Genomic DNA, 15,324 nt, shown 5'->3' on the forward strand with positions numbered 1-15,324 from the left:
CATGACTTCTAGCCAACACAGAGAAGAATGGGCTTTAATCCTACAATTTCCAAGATAAACTAAAGCACTATTATTTTCATAGAATCATAGGTCATCTAGTCAAGTCCCCTGCACTCAAGACAGGACTAAGTATTATCTAGACCATCCCTGACAGGTGTTTGTCCAACCCGCTCTTAAAAATCCCCAATGATAGAGATTCTACCACATCCCTAGGCAATTTATTCCAGTGCTTAACCACTCCGACAGTTAGAAAGTTTTTCCTAATGTCCAACCTAAACCACCCTTGCTGCAATTTAAAAGTTTTGAAAACCTTTTCAGGTCTTTATATGTCAAGAAGAAAGGCACTAACTGGAACTGTTTTTTCCATTGCAGGTCACTTCTAATAAAGGCTTTGGTAACAATAAAATGAGCAATCATATTTCCCCCCCCCCTCATATGTAGAAATACTGGCTTGAGGCTCCAAATACCAATTAAAAAAAAATTCTGCTTTTGGTTTCCTGCCATCAACTCTAGTCCACAGGAAGGTTAATCCCAGCCTGCGTCAATGACAATCTGCACACTACACCTCTACCCCGATATAATGCTGCCTCGGGAGCCAAAAAATCTTACCGTGTTATAGGTGAAACTGCGTTATATCAAACTTGCTTTGCCCTCGAGCATTTCCATTATTAATAGTCAGCAAATCATTTTTGTTAAAACTAACACAGTGTATGCAATAAATAAATCTGTTCTGCAGTGGTTAAATTTTATCTCCTCTCTTTAATTACAACAATTATTTTTTAAGCTTACTTAAAGCATACAGTGTATTAACAACACAAGTACTAAAAACTCCTAAATGCAATCATGTGGGCTAGGTTTCATCATACATCAATCGTTTGGTCTGCGTGTAATGCTTAGGAAAATGAAAAATTCACATAGAATATCAGAAAATACTTTTAATTACAAATCCTTACAAATTGTTGTAAAAAAGGATTTTGGTATTTTAGCAAATAGGAGCATCTGTCACTTAGCCAACTACGTTATACATAGATTGTTATGTAATACGAACTGTTAACTATTAAATACACTGTAGTTTGAAAACTTTTAGGGGGTACAAGATGCTTTCTTATTTAAGATGCACCCCTTAACATTTTTTTTAATTTAAAAAAAAACCTCCTTATACTTTGTTGCTTCATGCTACTGCGAGCCGCCACCTTCGCCAGGTCAATTATGGATTTTAACTGCAGTATTTGCAGTCTATTCACATCCTGACTTTCTAGCCACTTAAGACCAATCTCTAACCCTACAACCGCATCATCAGCTTTGGGCAGTGGCTCCCGAGGGTTCTTTGTCACTATCCTCAGGGTTAGACACACTTTCTGAGGCACCAGCTGGTTGAGGGGCAACGTTATGAATTATATCTACATTTGTAAGTCGTTCATAGGTTAGACACATAGCATCCACCTCCATTCACTCTTGAACATCAGCTATCCCACTTAAGTTCCCTGTAGACTCGTTCTGCATCCATGGCCTCTTCTTCCATAAAACCTTCAAAGTTGTTCTCATCTTCGTCTTCTTCCTTATCTTGGTTGTCGTCGCTTTCAGTGACAAAAGCACTTTTGAGACCACAATGCCAACATTTCTCTATCATTGACGGAGTGATTCCTAGCCAGGCTGTCTCGCCTAAGTTAAATACATCCAGCAAATTCAGTTTATTTACTAAGGCTTTGATCGAGGGGCTGTATTTTGGACGTCGTGTTCTTAGAAAGGTAGCTCACCTTTATCTTCCCGTCTTTGCTGGTTAAGGTCTCAACTGGGGGGTGGGCGGGACAGTTGTCAAGTAGGAGCAGTGTCTTTGGCTCCAAGTTTTGTCTGCGTAGGTGGTTCCGGACAAAATATTTCTTAAACCATTCCTCGAAAATATCTGATGTCATCCGGAAAGGGTTTATGACGCTCGCGTCTTCAGGAACGCTAATCTGTTTAAACGGCTGCAGCAAGGGACTTACTTTCCGGACCAGCAAATGACTGTTGGGGATGTTGAAATGCCAATAGTTATTCTTGGGGACCCAGCCTACCCCTTAATGCCATGGCTCATGAAGCCATACACAGGCAGCCTGGACAGGAGTCGGGAGCTGTTCAACTACAGGCTGAGCAAGTGCAGAATGGTGGTAGAATGTGCATTTGGCCGTTTAAAAGGTCGCTGGCGATGGTTATTGACTCGCTCAGACCTCAGCCAAACCAATATCCCCATTGTTATTTCTGCTTGCTGTGTGCTCCACAATCTCTGTGAAAGTAAGGGGGAGACCTTTATGGCGGGGTGGGAGGCTGAGGCAAATTGCCTGGCTGCTGATTACGCGCAGCCAGACACCAGGGCGATTAGAAGAGCACACCAGGAAAGGCTGTGCATCAGAGAAGCTTTGAAAACCAGTTTCATGACTGGCCAGGCTACAGTGTGAAATTTCTGTTTGTTTCTCCTTCATGAAAACCCGCCCCCTTTATTGACTCATTCTCTGTAAGGAACCCACCCTCCCCCTTCCCCCAGCTTGCTTTCAAAGGAAATAAAGTCACTATCGTTTAAAAATCATGTATTCCTTATGAATTGATTATAAACATAGGGAGAGAACCGACAAGGTAATCTGGGTGAGGTTTGGGAGGAGGATACGAGGGAAGTAAAAGGCCAGTGAAAAAATTCAATACAATGACAGCCTTTTGGTTGGGCTGTCCACTGGGGTGGAGTGGGAGGGTGCACGGAGCCTCCCCCCCCCCCGTGTTCTTACACGTCTGGGTGAGAAGGATATGGAACATGGTGAGGGGGGAGGGAGGTTATACAGCGGCTGCAGCGGCAGTCTGTTATCCGGCTGCCGTTCCTGAAGTTCCACCAGCCGCCGGAGCATGTCTGTTTGCTCACGCAGCAGCCCCAGCATTGCAGCCTGCCACCTCTCATCTCGAGCATCCCTCATGACCTCACGTTCACTGGCATCTTTCCTAAATTTAGATACCGTGTCCTTCCACTCATTCAAATGAGCTCTTTCATTGCGGGTGCATTCCATTATTTCCGTGAACATCTCGTCTCGCGTCCTCTTCCTCCACCGCCTTATCTAAGATAGCCTTCGGGACGGAGGAGGGAGGCTTGAAAAATTTGCAACTGCTGAAAGGAGGGTTGAAAAAAGGGGAGAAGTTTTTTAAATGATACATTTTACAGAACAATGCTTATACTCTTTCATAGTGAACAACACTATTCACATTACATAGCACGTGATTTCAGTACAAGGTCGCATTTTCCATCTTAATATTGAGTGCCTGTGGCTTTGGTGTTAGAGATCACAGCCGCAGGTCCGGGCAACAGAATTCAGCTTGCATGCGGCCATGGTAAGCCATTGTCTTTTGGCTTCTGTGCACTCCTTTCCCACGTACCAAGCAAAGCCCGTTGACTGCTGCGGTTTTCCTGTTAACTTTCAGCAGCAGCAAACAAACTAACCCCCCCCATCCAATTCTCTGGGATGATCGCTTTATCCCTCCCCCCACCGCGTGGCTGGTATCAGGGAAGATCCCTGCAGAAACCAAACTAACCCCCTCCCCCCCGCCATGAATTATCTGGGATGATTGCTGTACACCTCCCCCCACCACGTGGCTGGTAAGAGGGAAGATCCCTGCTAGCTAAACGCGAAAAGCTCAGGGCCAATTCCCCCCACACACACACCCGCGCTTGACTAACTGCAGGGAAGGATTTCTTTTCAGCCACAGGCAAACAGCCCAGTAGGAACGGCCACCTCTGTCCCCTTAATTAAATTCCCATATTTCAACCAGGTTACCATGAGGATAACACAGCGAGTTAAAGAACAGATGTTGCTTGAATGCCAGCAAACACCGGGACCATACACTGCCAGGCTTTGTAATGCAATGATACCAGATTACTTGCTGCAAGCATGGCGTGGTTAAGTGTCCTACCATGGAGGACAGAATAAGGCTGCACTGCCCAGAAACCTTGTGGCAAGGCTTTTGGAGTACCTCCAGGAAAGCTTCATGGAGATGTCCCTGGAGGATTTCCGCTCCATCCCCAGACACGTTAACAGACTTTTCCAGTAGCTGTACTGGCTGCGAATGCATCCCAAGTCCTCAGGGCAAAGTAACCATTAAAAAATGCTTGTTTTAAAAGCAAGTTTTATATTTTAAAAGGTAAACTCACCTGAGGTCCCTTCCATGGGGTCATGGTCTTGGATATTGGGTTGGGAGGGTACTTCAGTCAGGCTGAGAAAAAGATCCTGGCTGTTGGGGAGAATGGAGTGCTGGGTGCTCTCCGCAAGCTCCTCCTCCTCCTCCTCTTCCCCGTCCGCAGAATCCTCAGGTGTAGCTGATGAGATTATCCCCACCTCGGAATCCACGGTCAGAGGTGGGGTAGTGGTGGCGGCCCCCCCTAGAATTGCATGCAGCTCGGCGTAGAAGCGGCATGTCCGTGGCTCTGACCCGGAGCGACCATTTGCCTCCTTTGTTTTTTGATAGGCTTGTCTGAGCTCCTTGACTTTCACGCGGCACTGATCTGAGTCCCTATTGTGGCCTCTCTCCATCATGCCCTGGGAGATTTTTTCAAAAGTTTTGGCATTTCGTCTTTTTGATCGAAGTTCTGCTAGCACTGAATCCTCTCCCCATATAGCGATCAGATCCAGTACCTCCCGTACGGTCCATGCTGGTGCTCTTTTTCGATTATCGGCCTGCACGGTTACCTGTGCTGATGAGCTGAGCTATCTGTGGTCACCTGTGCTCTCCACGCGGGGCTTTTCCTGTCTACCTGGCCAGTGCATCCGAGTTCAGATTGCTGTCCAGAGCGGTCACAATGGTACACTGTGGGACAGCTCCCGGAGGCCAATATCATCGAATTGTGGCCACACTAACCCTAATTCTAAATGACAATATCGATTTTGGCGCTACTCCGCTCGTCGGGGTGGAGTACAGAAATCGATTTAAAAAGCCCTTTATTTTGAAATAAATGGCTTCGTTGTGTTGACGGGTAAAGGGTTAATTCGATTTAACACTGCTAAATCCGAATTAAAGTCATAGTGTAGACCAGGCCTTTGACTGTCCATGCCTTTAGTTTCCGTGGCTGTTAACTACTTGCCATCACGTCAATGGTAATGTCAGCGCAGAGTTACAATGTTTCCAAAATACAACTAGTGAGACAACTTAAGTTTAGTCTATACTGCACGCAATTTAGAAACGAAATTAAAATAGGCGGGAGAGATGAGAACGCCTAATGCATGGGTGGGCAAATTTTTTGGCCCGAGGGTCACATTGGGGTTCAAAATTGTATGGAGGGCCGGGTAGGGAAGGCTGTGCCTCCTGAAACAGCCTGGCCCTGCCCCCTATCCAACCCCCACCTACTTCCTGCCCCCTGACTGACCCCTCAGAACCCCCGACCCATCCAACCCCCCCTGCTCCTTGTCCCTGACCACCCCCACCAGAGACCCCCCCCACCCCTAACCACCCCTACCAAGACCCCACCCCCTATCTAAGCCCCCCTGCTCCTTGTCCCCTGACTTCCTCGACCCCTATCCACAGCCCGCCCTAACAGGCCCCCCGGGACTTCCACGCCCTATCCAATGCCCCCGTTCCCTGTCCCCTGACCGCCCCCCCCCCAAGAACCTCCGAACCATCCAACCCCCCGTGCTCCCTGTCCCCTAACCGCCCCCCAGGACCCTCTGCCCCTTATCCAACCCCTCAGCTCTGGCCCGGCACCCTTAACGTGCCGCTCAGAACAGCGTGTCGGAGCCAGTCACACTGACATGCTGATCCGCTGGAGCGTGCAGCCCCGCCCCCCAGAGCATTGCTTTACTGCGTTGTATGTGAACCCGTGTTATATCAGGTCGCATTATATGGGGTAGAGGTGTACTTATAAATGACTACAAAAACTATTTGTAACTTGGAGCATAATAAATAGGGCCCTACCAAATTCATGGTCCATTTTGGTCAATTTCACATGGGATTTTAAAAACTGTAAATGTCACGGTTTCAGATATTTAAATAGTAAATTTCATGCTGTTGTAACCCTGGGGGTATGGACCCGGAAGCGAGTCACAAGGTTAGTGTACGGGGGTTGTGGTATTGCCACCCTTACTTCTGCACTGCTGCCTTAAGAGCTGGGCAGCCAGAGGGCAGCTGCTGGCTGGGTGCCCAGCTCAGAAGGCAGTGCTGCCTCCAGCAGCAGCACAGAAATAAGGGTGTATCATTAGCATACGCTGCCACTGAGTTGGGTGCCCAGCCAGCAGCTTTCACTCTACAGCCATTCAGCTCTGAAATCTGGTCTCCCCTACAACAGCCAGATTTCATGTGGAAGATCAGATTTCACAGTCTGTGATGCATTTTTCATGGCTGTGAATTTGGTAGGGCCCTAATACTAAAGTTTGACATCTTCCCTTGTGTTTAAAACATTTGTTTTTAATTTTTACACTTTGAGTGTAAATGTCCATAATCTTTTTATCTCTAACTCAATTATTCTTATTTGCATTTATCAGATCCCTATTCTTGGGAAGAGAAGGAGTGTAATCTAAGATTACACAGAAAATATATTACTAATGAATGAACTTTTAGAACAATAGCAAAATTTTCCAATGTCTCCAATAATAGATTCCTTGCAAATTCCTCCTCAAAATGTTTTTCTTACAAATTTCTGCATATTTTCCTTCTACAATTTAAGGCAAGTAGTACATATGGTCCTGATAGCATATGGATTTCAAAAATTTGCCTCCAATGAAAAAGTAACCTAGTCTGGGGAAATAAAAACACTTATCAAAAAAATTGGAATCCTTAGGGAGTACAGTGAAGAAAAATCTAATTTTATATTTTTAGCTCTAGCTCTACTTGCAAAATCAAAGATCTGCTAGATATAGCAGAAAACTTTAATTCTTCTTGTATGCTCGTTTCAAAGAAATACTAAGTAAAAAATAAGGGAGGTCTAAAAGCATTGGTTTAGATGACAAAAGCTGGAACATTATGCAGTTTTGTCATTCCAGGAATCACCACATTATGGGTGTGGATTGTAGCTGGGTAAAAATATATGGAAAGTTTTCACTTATGTGTATGAGAAAAAAAAATTGTGAAGATAAAGGATAAATTATAGCAGAGTAATTTTAACTTTACACCATGTTTAGAATGAATGAAAATTACGTTCAATTTTGTTATTGGAATCAATTATTCAGTGTGAACTTTCTAAATCAAAACTAATCATGTAAACATTTAACTCCACTGTAGATAATCAATGTTAAAATACATTTGTTCATTTACCTATGTCAAAAGGCTAAACTGGGTGTTTTGATCAAATGATATTCCCAATAATCACATAGTTTTAAGACAGAAATTGACTATATCAATAAATTAGCTAAATTCTTTTTTGTGAAGTGATTGCTCTGTCAAGTTCTAAGCTGGCACAAAAATTATGACTGTATAATAATGAAAATGAGAAATAACTTAAGAGTTGGGGAATCTAATCATGTTTCCCTATTTTTACCTTAGTGATGAGATTACATAGCTAATGCTATGCTGATGGATAGTCCAAACATCCTTCATTCATGACTTCAATTTATTCAAATGTAGCTTCTGGCTGGCAAAAACTTCAGCCTGCTCATTTTTATAAAGGCTTCCCGCATAGTCATCTGACATTTTTCTGTTTTATTAAAACAAATGTGTGCACAGAATGAGAAAAAATATACCTCTACACACACGTGCTAATGCATACAGAGGAGGATAGTACATTTTTAATAAAGTGACGGCTTATTCATTAGATTGTACACACCACATTCCAACAAAAAAATTCAAAATATTCCTATGTGCCAATGTCATTTAGCTTCCAATTTAACTGCCCAGTTTTATACCAGCCTTGCAAAGATTGTCTAGTCAATAGCGTTTACAGTACAGCCATGTGGCACTAAATACTGGCCTTTCTGTCTAATTTGTTTCTGTCAAACCACACAGAGGGACTGGAGAAGGTTAGAGTTCCGTTTCTAATACACCTCTACCCCGATATAACACGAATTCGGATCTAACGCGGTAAAGTGCTCCGGGGGGCGGGGCGGGGCTGCGCACTCCGGCAGATCAAAGCAAGTTTGATATAACGCAGTTATAACGTGGTAAGATTTTTTGGCTCCCGAGGACAGCGTTATATCAGGGTAGAGGTGTAATTACATCTTTCATCCTTCAGTAATAATAGTAAAAACAGACTTTACAGCAACTGATGAATTCTGAAGCTTCTCCTTATTCTATTTCTAATCTTGGAACGAATATGGCACCAAATCAACTAAATTAAAACTGGCTCTTTCCAGCTCTATAAACCAAACTCATTACAAATTGTTCACAAATTGTGACCTACTTTATATTCTACTTTTTTTCCAACAGCTGGTTTGCTGACTTAGAACTACAGAAAAACTAAGCTTTAGTTTTGGTATGTACTACCCACACATTGACTCAGAAGAGCAGTTTTCATTTGACAACCACAATCATAGACAATCCTTCCATTGAGGAGACTGACTCAGGCCATGTCTATGCTACAGCTACTTCAGCTGTGCTACTGTTGCATAGACACCACCTACATCGATGGAAGGGGGTTTTCTGTTATAGTTATTCCACCTCCCTGAGAAGCAGTAGCTAGATCGAGGAAATTTTTCACAGCCCTGAGTGACTTACCTAGATTGATTTAATTTGTAAGTTAGATCAGGCCTCAATTGTCTAACTTCCATGATTATCCTCCCTCTATCCTTCTGTCTTTGTGTATGTCCAGTATCTGAAACAGGAGTCTTAAGAAGGGGCATAGTTTTGGGGGGACATGATGGGTGTAGCCCCCCCACAAACTGCAAGGCTCGGGCAGGCATGTAATTTGCCCCCATGTGCAGCCCTGTTGGCCTGGCTGGAGCTCCCCTCCCCCCCATATAGAAATAAAACTATAAAACTTGAGGTCTCGGTATCTTCCTTCTCTCTGAAGATCCCTAAAACACACACGTTCTTTGCTGTCACCTGTTTTGCTACCGTTTTCACTTTGCAGAGCCTCTACTGATCTGAGGATAGGACTTTAGATTTTGTGACCATCAATTCACTCTCCACATCCCAAAGCATCACAGCAATGTGCTTTTGGGACCACCACTCTGTGCTGTGACACTGCTCTCTATCTGCAAACTCTAAAAAGCTTTCTCTGATTTCAGCATAAGCTTCCTTGTCCCACACCTGCTTTGCCAGAGATCCTGCAACAGGTAGAAGAAACATGTTCTAGCTATGTTGTTTAGGCCACACCATCTACAAGCTGTCCTACCACACTGCTAGCAGATGTGCGGGGCTGACACATGTAGTAACATATATAGATCTCTGCAACTTTGAAGCTGCTGCCTTGCTAGTCTACTCCAATCTCTTATCTAGGGCAGAGGAAAGTTTGAAATCACTGTTAACTACTTCACTTTGTTACCCAGCAGATCGGGGTGGGAAACTTTTTGGCCTGAGGGCCACATCGGGGAATAGAAATTGTATGGCGGGCCACGAATGCTCATAAAATTGGGGTTGGGGTATGGGAAGGGGTGAGGGCTCCGGTTGGGGATGCGGGCTCTGCGGTGGGGCTGGGGATGAGGAGTTTGGGGTGTAGGAGGGTGCCCTGGGCTGGGACCGAGGGGTTTGGAGTATGGGAGGGGGATCAGAGCAGGAGTGGAGGAAGGGGTGCAGGTTCCGGCTGGAGGTGCAGGCTCTAGGGTGGGGCTAAGAGGTTTCGAGTGCAGGAGAGTGCTCCGGGCTGGGATCGAGGGGTTTGGAGAGCAGGAGGGGGATGGGGAGAGGCACAGGGGTGCAGGCTCCGAGCGGCGCTTACCTCAAGCAGCTCCCAGAAGCAGTGGCATGTTCCTTCTCTGGCTCCTACATGGAGGCGCGGCCAGGCAGCTCTGCACAACTCCCCCATCGGCAGGCACTGCCCCTGCAGCTCCCATTGGATAGGGTTACCATCCGTCCGGAATCCCCCGCACATGTCCGGCTTTTTTGAGTTAAAAATAGCGTCCGGGGGGAATTTGTCAATGTCCGGATTTCCCCCCATGCAGAGCGTGCGCGGCTTACAGGGCAGCCGGCCGGATCGTGCCACTCGCACGGGGCTCCAGCAGCCTGAGCCCCTCCTCCACTTCCCCCTCCTCTCCCCTGCAACTTGAGACCAGTCCCCTCCTCTCTCTCCCTCTCTCCCCACCCCTGTATTCGCAGATCGCCGGCCGGCCGTTCGCCTCGGCCTCCGGCAGTCTGGAGCTCCGATCCTGCTCCCCTCCCCCGCTGCTGAGCACGTCACTCTGCAGCACGGTAAGGGGGCCAGGGGGTCAGAGAAGCGGCAGGGAGGTTCTGGGGGGGGTAGTCAAGAGACAGGGAGCAGGGGGAGGGTTGGATGGGTCAGGAGTTCAGGGGGGGGCTGTCTGCGGGTTGGGGGTGTAAGGTTTTGGGCAGTCAGGGTACAGGTGGGGGGGGTCTCAGGAGGGGGCAGTTAGGGGACAAGGCACAGGGAGGCTTAGGTAGGGGGTGGGGTTCTGGAGGGCAGTTAGGAGCAGGGGTCCCAGGAGGGGGCAGTCAGGGGACAGGGAGCAGAGGGGTTTAGATGGGTCAGGAGTTCTGGGGGGGGCTGTCAGGGGGTGGGGGTGCGGATAAGGGTTGGGGCAGTCAGGGGACAGGTAGGGGGTAGGGTCCTAGGGGGCCAGTTAGGATGTGGGGAAGGTCTCAGGAGGGGGCAGTCAGGGGACAAGGAGCAGGAAGCCTTAGGGAGGGGGTGGAGTCCTGGGGGGCAGTTAGGGGCAGGGGTCCCAGGAGGGGGCAATCATGGAGACAAGGAGTGGGGGGAGGGTTGGGGGTTCTGAGGGGGTGGGAAGTGGGAGGGAGTGGAAGGGGCAGGGGCGGGGCTAGGGCAGGATGGGGGCGGGGCTAGGGCGGGGCTCCTCCCATCCTCATTTTTGATTGTTGAAATATGGTAACCCTACCATTAGAGCGCTTAGGAGCCAGAGCAGGGCCATGCCACAGCCTCCGGGAGCTGCGTGAAACAGCCCCTGACCCTGTGCCCTGGCTGAAGCGGGGCCCGGCCAGGTGGTGCAGCCCCGATCCTACGCCCCAGCTGGAGTGCCGGAGCAGGGCCGAGCCATGTGTTGTGGCCCGCGACCCAGCTGGAGCACCAAAGCGGGACCCAGCGCCCCGGCCAGAGCAGGGCTGCACTGCGTGGTGGGGTCCCTGACCCAGCACCCCGGCAGGAGCAGGGCCAAGCTGTGTGGTGGAGCACCCAACCCAGCACCCCGGCCAGAGCAGGGCTGTGCAGTGGGGCCCCCGACCCAGCGGCCTGGTCGGAGCAGGGCCGAGCCGCATGGTGCGACGCTGGAGTGGAACTGTGCTGCAGCCCCCCAACCCAATCACAGGAGCACAGGAACGGGGCCAAGCCACGTGGTCTGGCCCCAGATCCAGCGCCCTGGTCGGAGCACCGGAGCGGGGCCGCACCAGCGCCCCGGCTGGAGCCCCGCAGCAGGGCAAGCCCCAGACCTCGCTCCCCACCGGCAGCTCGCGGGCCAGCTTAAAAGGGCTCGCGGGCTGAATCCGGCCCGCAAGCCCTAGTTTGCCCACTCCTGCTGTAGATGCTAGAGCCAGCTATCTGAAATGGCTGCATGGAGTGTGTCAGAGACCAGAGTATTTTAATCCTTGTATTCTATTGGTACTGGCACATCAACAGAACAACAAAATGGGGAAGGAGATCTCACAGAACGGAGTGAGAGCAAGACTGAAAGGCAGAGAGAATAAAATAAAGGGGGGAAATGAGCAGAACTGCCAACTCCATATATTCAAGCATGGCCTCCCTGCTGCCTTTGTTTCTGTACCTGCTAGAAGCCCTGCAGCTAAAGAGTGATAGGTTAGAGCAGAAATGCATTTTGAACCTTGCCTGAACATACAGGCCATGTTGTTCAGAAACCCCTCACATGACATCCCCTCTCACCTGCCACACACCCCTGTTAATTGACATGTAGCACTGGACAGCACTAACCCTTTAAAACAAAAACAAACCCACGCCAACCTTGATCAGTGTTACCTAGGGCTGGGAGAACCTTCATCCCCCAACATACAGATTTGTTACATTTGTTTCTCTCCATCAGTTCTCATCCTGGTTTCCAAAGGTAAAATCCATATAGCTCTAGCCCTGCCACCTTCTTACTGTATTCTTAGGCCAGGTATTCTGTTTCTCATGGGTATAGTCCCCTGATTTTCCCTGTATTTCTTCACGTTTCCCATTTTCTGTTACTGTATTCATAGGTATTTCAACCAGCGTGCCTCAGAATAGACTAGGACAGTCCTCCTTGTATCCTTTTGCAGATGGGGAGAAGTATACAATAATAGTACGGTTGACAAATGATTAAAAAAATAATTAATCGTGATTAATCGCCCTATTAAACAATAGAATACCATTTATTTAAATATTTTGGATATTTTCCAAATTTTCAAATATATTGATTTCAATTATAACACAAAATACAAAGTGTACAGTGCTCACTTTATATTTCTTTTTATTATAAATATTTGCACTGTAAAAACAAATGTGGAATTATGTACAAAAAACAACTGCATTCAAAAATATAACAATGTAAAACTTTAGAGCCTACAAGTCCACTCAGTCCTACTTCTTGTTCAGTGAATCACTCAGATGAACAAGTTTGTTTACATTTGCAGGAGATAATGCTGCCCGCTTCTTGGTCACAATGTCACCTGAAAGTGAGAACAGATGTTCACATGGCACTATTGTAGCCAGCGTCACAAGATATTTACATGACAGATGCGCTAAAGATTCATATCTCCCTTCATGCTTCAATCACCTTCAAGAGAAAGTGCATCCATAATGATAACGGATTCTGCTCGATAACAATCCAAAGCAGTGAGGATCAACTCATGTTCATTTTCATCATCTGAGTCAAATGCCACAAGCGGAAGTTTGAGTTTCTTTTTTGGTGGCTCAGGTTCTGTAGTTTCCACATCTGAGTGTTGCTCTTTTAAGACTTCTGCAAGCATGCTCCACTCCTCGCCCCTCTCCAATTTTGGAAGGCACTTCAGATTCTGAAACCTTGGGTTGAGTGCTATAGCTATCTTTAGAAATCTCACATTGGTACCTTCTTTGCGTTTTGTCAAATCTGCAGTGAAAGTGTTTTTAAAATGAACATGTGCTGAGTCATCATCCAACACTACTAGAACATGAAATATATGGCAGAATGCCGGTAAAATAGAGCTGGAGACATACAATTCTCCCCCAAGGAGTTCAGTCACAAATTTAAATAATGTATTATTTTTTTAACAAGCGTCATCAGCATGGAAGGATGTCTTCTGGAACGGTGACCAAAGCATGAAGGGGCATACGAATGTTTAGCATATCTGGTACATAGATACCTTGCAATGCTTGCTACAAAAGTGCCATGCAAATGCCTGTTCTCACTACACTACAGACTGCACTACAGTACTTGTATGAGGTGAATTGAAAAATACTGTTTTTTTGTTTATCATTTTTACAGTGCAAATATTTGTAATAAAAAATATGAAGTGAGCACTGTACACATTGTATTCTATGTTGTAATTGAAATCAATATATTTGAAAATGTAGAAAAACATCCAAAATATTTCATAAATTTCAATTGGTATTCTATTGTTTAACAATCCGATTAAAACTGAGATTAATCACGATTAATTTTTTTGAGTTAATCACGTGAGTTAACTGCGATTAATCAACAGCCCTAAATAATAAATAGGGGAACTAATTAAGAAAGAATTCCCCCATGATAGGATGCCTGAATATACACACATCAAAGTTTAAATCTAGTGCTTGGAGTAGGAAACTAGGTGTCCAGTCTGCTAGATTTTATTCCTGAGTATTTGTTTTGGGCAAGCTGACATTCTGGTGAGTCTGGCTTTGTCTACCTATGCAGACAGGGCTCTGGTATTTCTACTACTGTGTCATGCAAAACTGGTCAAAACTGCAAGTAAAAACACCTGAACCTTGCAGCATACTAGATTTTCATTTAGAAATTTCCCATCACTAAACAGCTACTGGTAGAGCTGCCCTGATGATATTATGGTAGGAAGACAGGGTTATGACAGATGCCCCCGCTGGACCCCCATTCCCCTTGTTTTCACAGCTGGCTTCCCTTCCTTGCATCCCCAGTCTCCCTATGCCCACAGCCCATCCCTTCCTGGATCCCTACTCCCCCTGTGCCTGGAGCTCCAGCCCCATTTGGAACCCCCCGCCCCCCACTTCCTATGCCAGCAGCTCCAACCCTGCAGACCATCCCTGTACCCACAGCTCCCTCCCCATTTGGACTCCCCACTCTCCCTATGTCCTCGGCTCCTCCCCCGCACCTTCACACCTCCCGCTGTGACCATAGCTCCCATCCCCCTCAGCACTCTCCCCCACCCCCTCAGAGAGCTCCCTCAGAGCCCTCCCCTCAGAACAATCCCCCCCCCCCCCGTGGCCACAGCTCCCTACCTGCCTAAAAGCAACCCCCCCCGCCCCGTGCCCACAGATCCCTCCTTCCCCTCTGAGCGATCTCCCCGCCTCGTTCCCGCAGCTCCCCCCCAGCGATCTCCTCCCTCCGTGTGCCCGCAGTTCCCTCCCTCCCCTCAGAGCGATCTCCCGCCCCCCGTGTGCCCGCAGTTCCCTCCCTCCCCTCAGAGCGATCTCCCGCCCCCCGTGTGCCCGCAGTTCCCTCCCTCCCCTCAGAGCGACCTCCTCCCTCCGTACACACAGATCCATCCCTCCCTCCCCTCAAAGCGATCTCCTCCCCCCATGCCCGCAATTCCCTCCCTCCCCTCAGAGCGATCTCCTCCCCCCCGTGCCCGCAGCTCCCTCCCTCCCCTCAGAGCGATCTCCTCCCCCCCGTGCCCGCAGCTCCCTCCCTCCCCTCAGAGCGATCCCCTCCCTCCGTGTGCCCGCAGCTCCCTCCCTCCCCTCAGAGCGATCTCCTCCCCCCCGTGCCCGCAGCTCCCTCCCTCCCCTCAGAGCGATCTCCTCCCCCCCCGTGCCCGCAGCTCCCTCCCTCCCCTCAGAGCGATCTCCTCCCCCCCCGTGCCCGCAGCTCCCTCCCTCCCCTCAGAGCGATCCCCTCCCTCCGTGTGCCCGCAGCTCCCTCCCTCCCCTCAGAGCGATCTCCTCCCCCCCCGTGCCCGCAGCTCCCTCCCTCCCCTCAGAGCGATCCCCCCCAAGACCGCCCTCCCCCAGGGCCCGCAGCTCCCTCCCTCAGACCGCCCTCCCCTCCCCTTCTCCGAGGAGCGCCAAGCGAAAGCGCAGCAAGAAAACTCAGTCAACCAACACACCGCCCGGAACTTGCAGTCGCTGTTTACGTC

Source organism: Malaclemys terrapin, chromosome 10 (assembly GCF_027887155.1).
Source record: "Malaclemys terrapin pileata isolate rMalTer1 chromosome 10, rMalTer1.hap1, whole genome shotgun sequence".
Taxonomy (NCBI): Eukaryota; Metazoa; Chordata; order Testudines; family Emydidae; genus Malaclemys; species Malaclemys terrapin.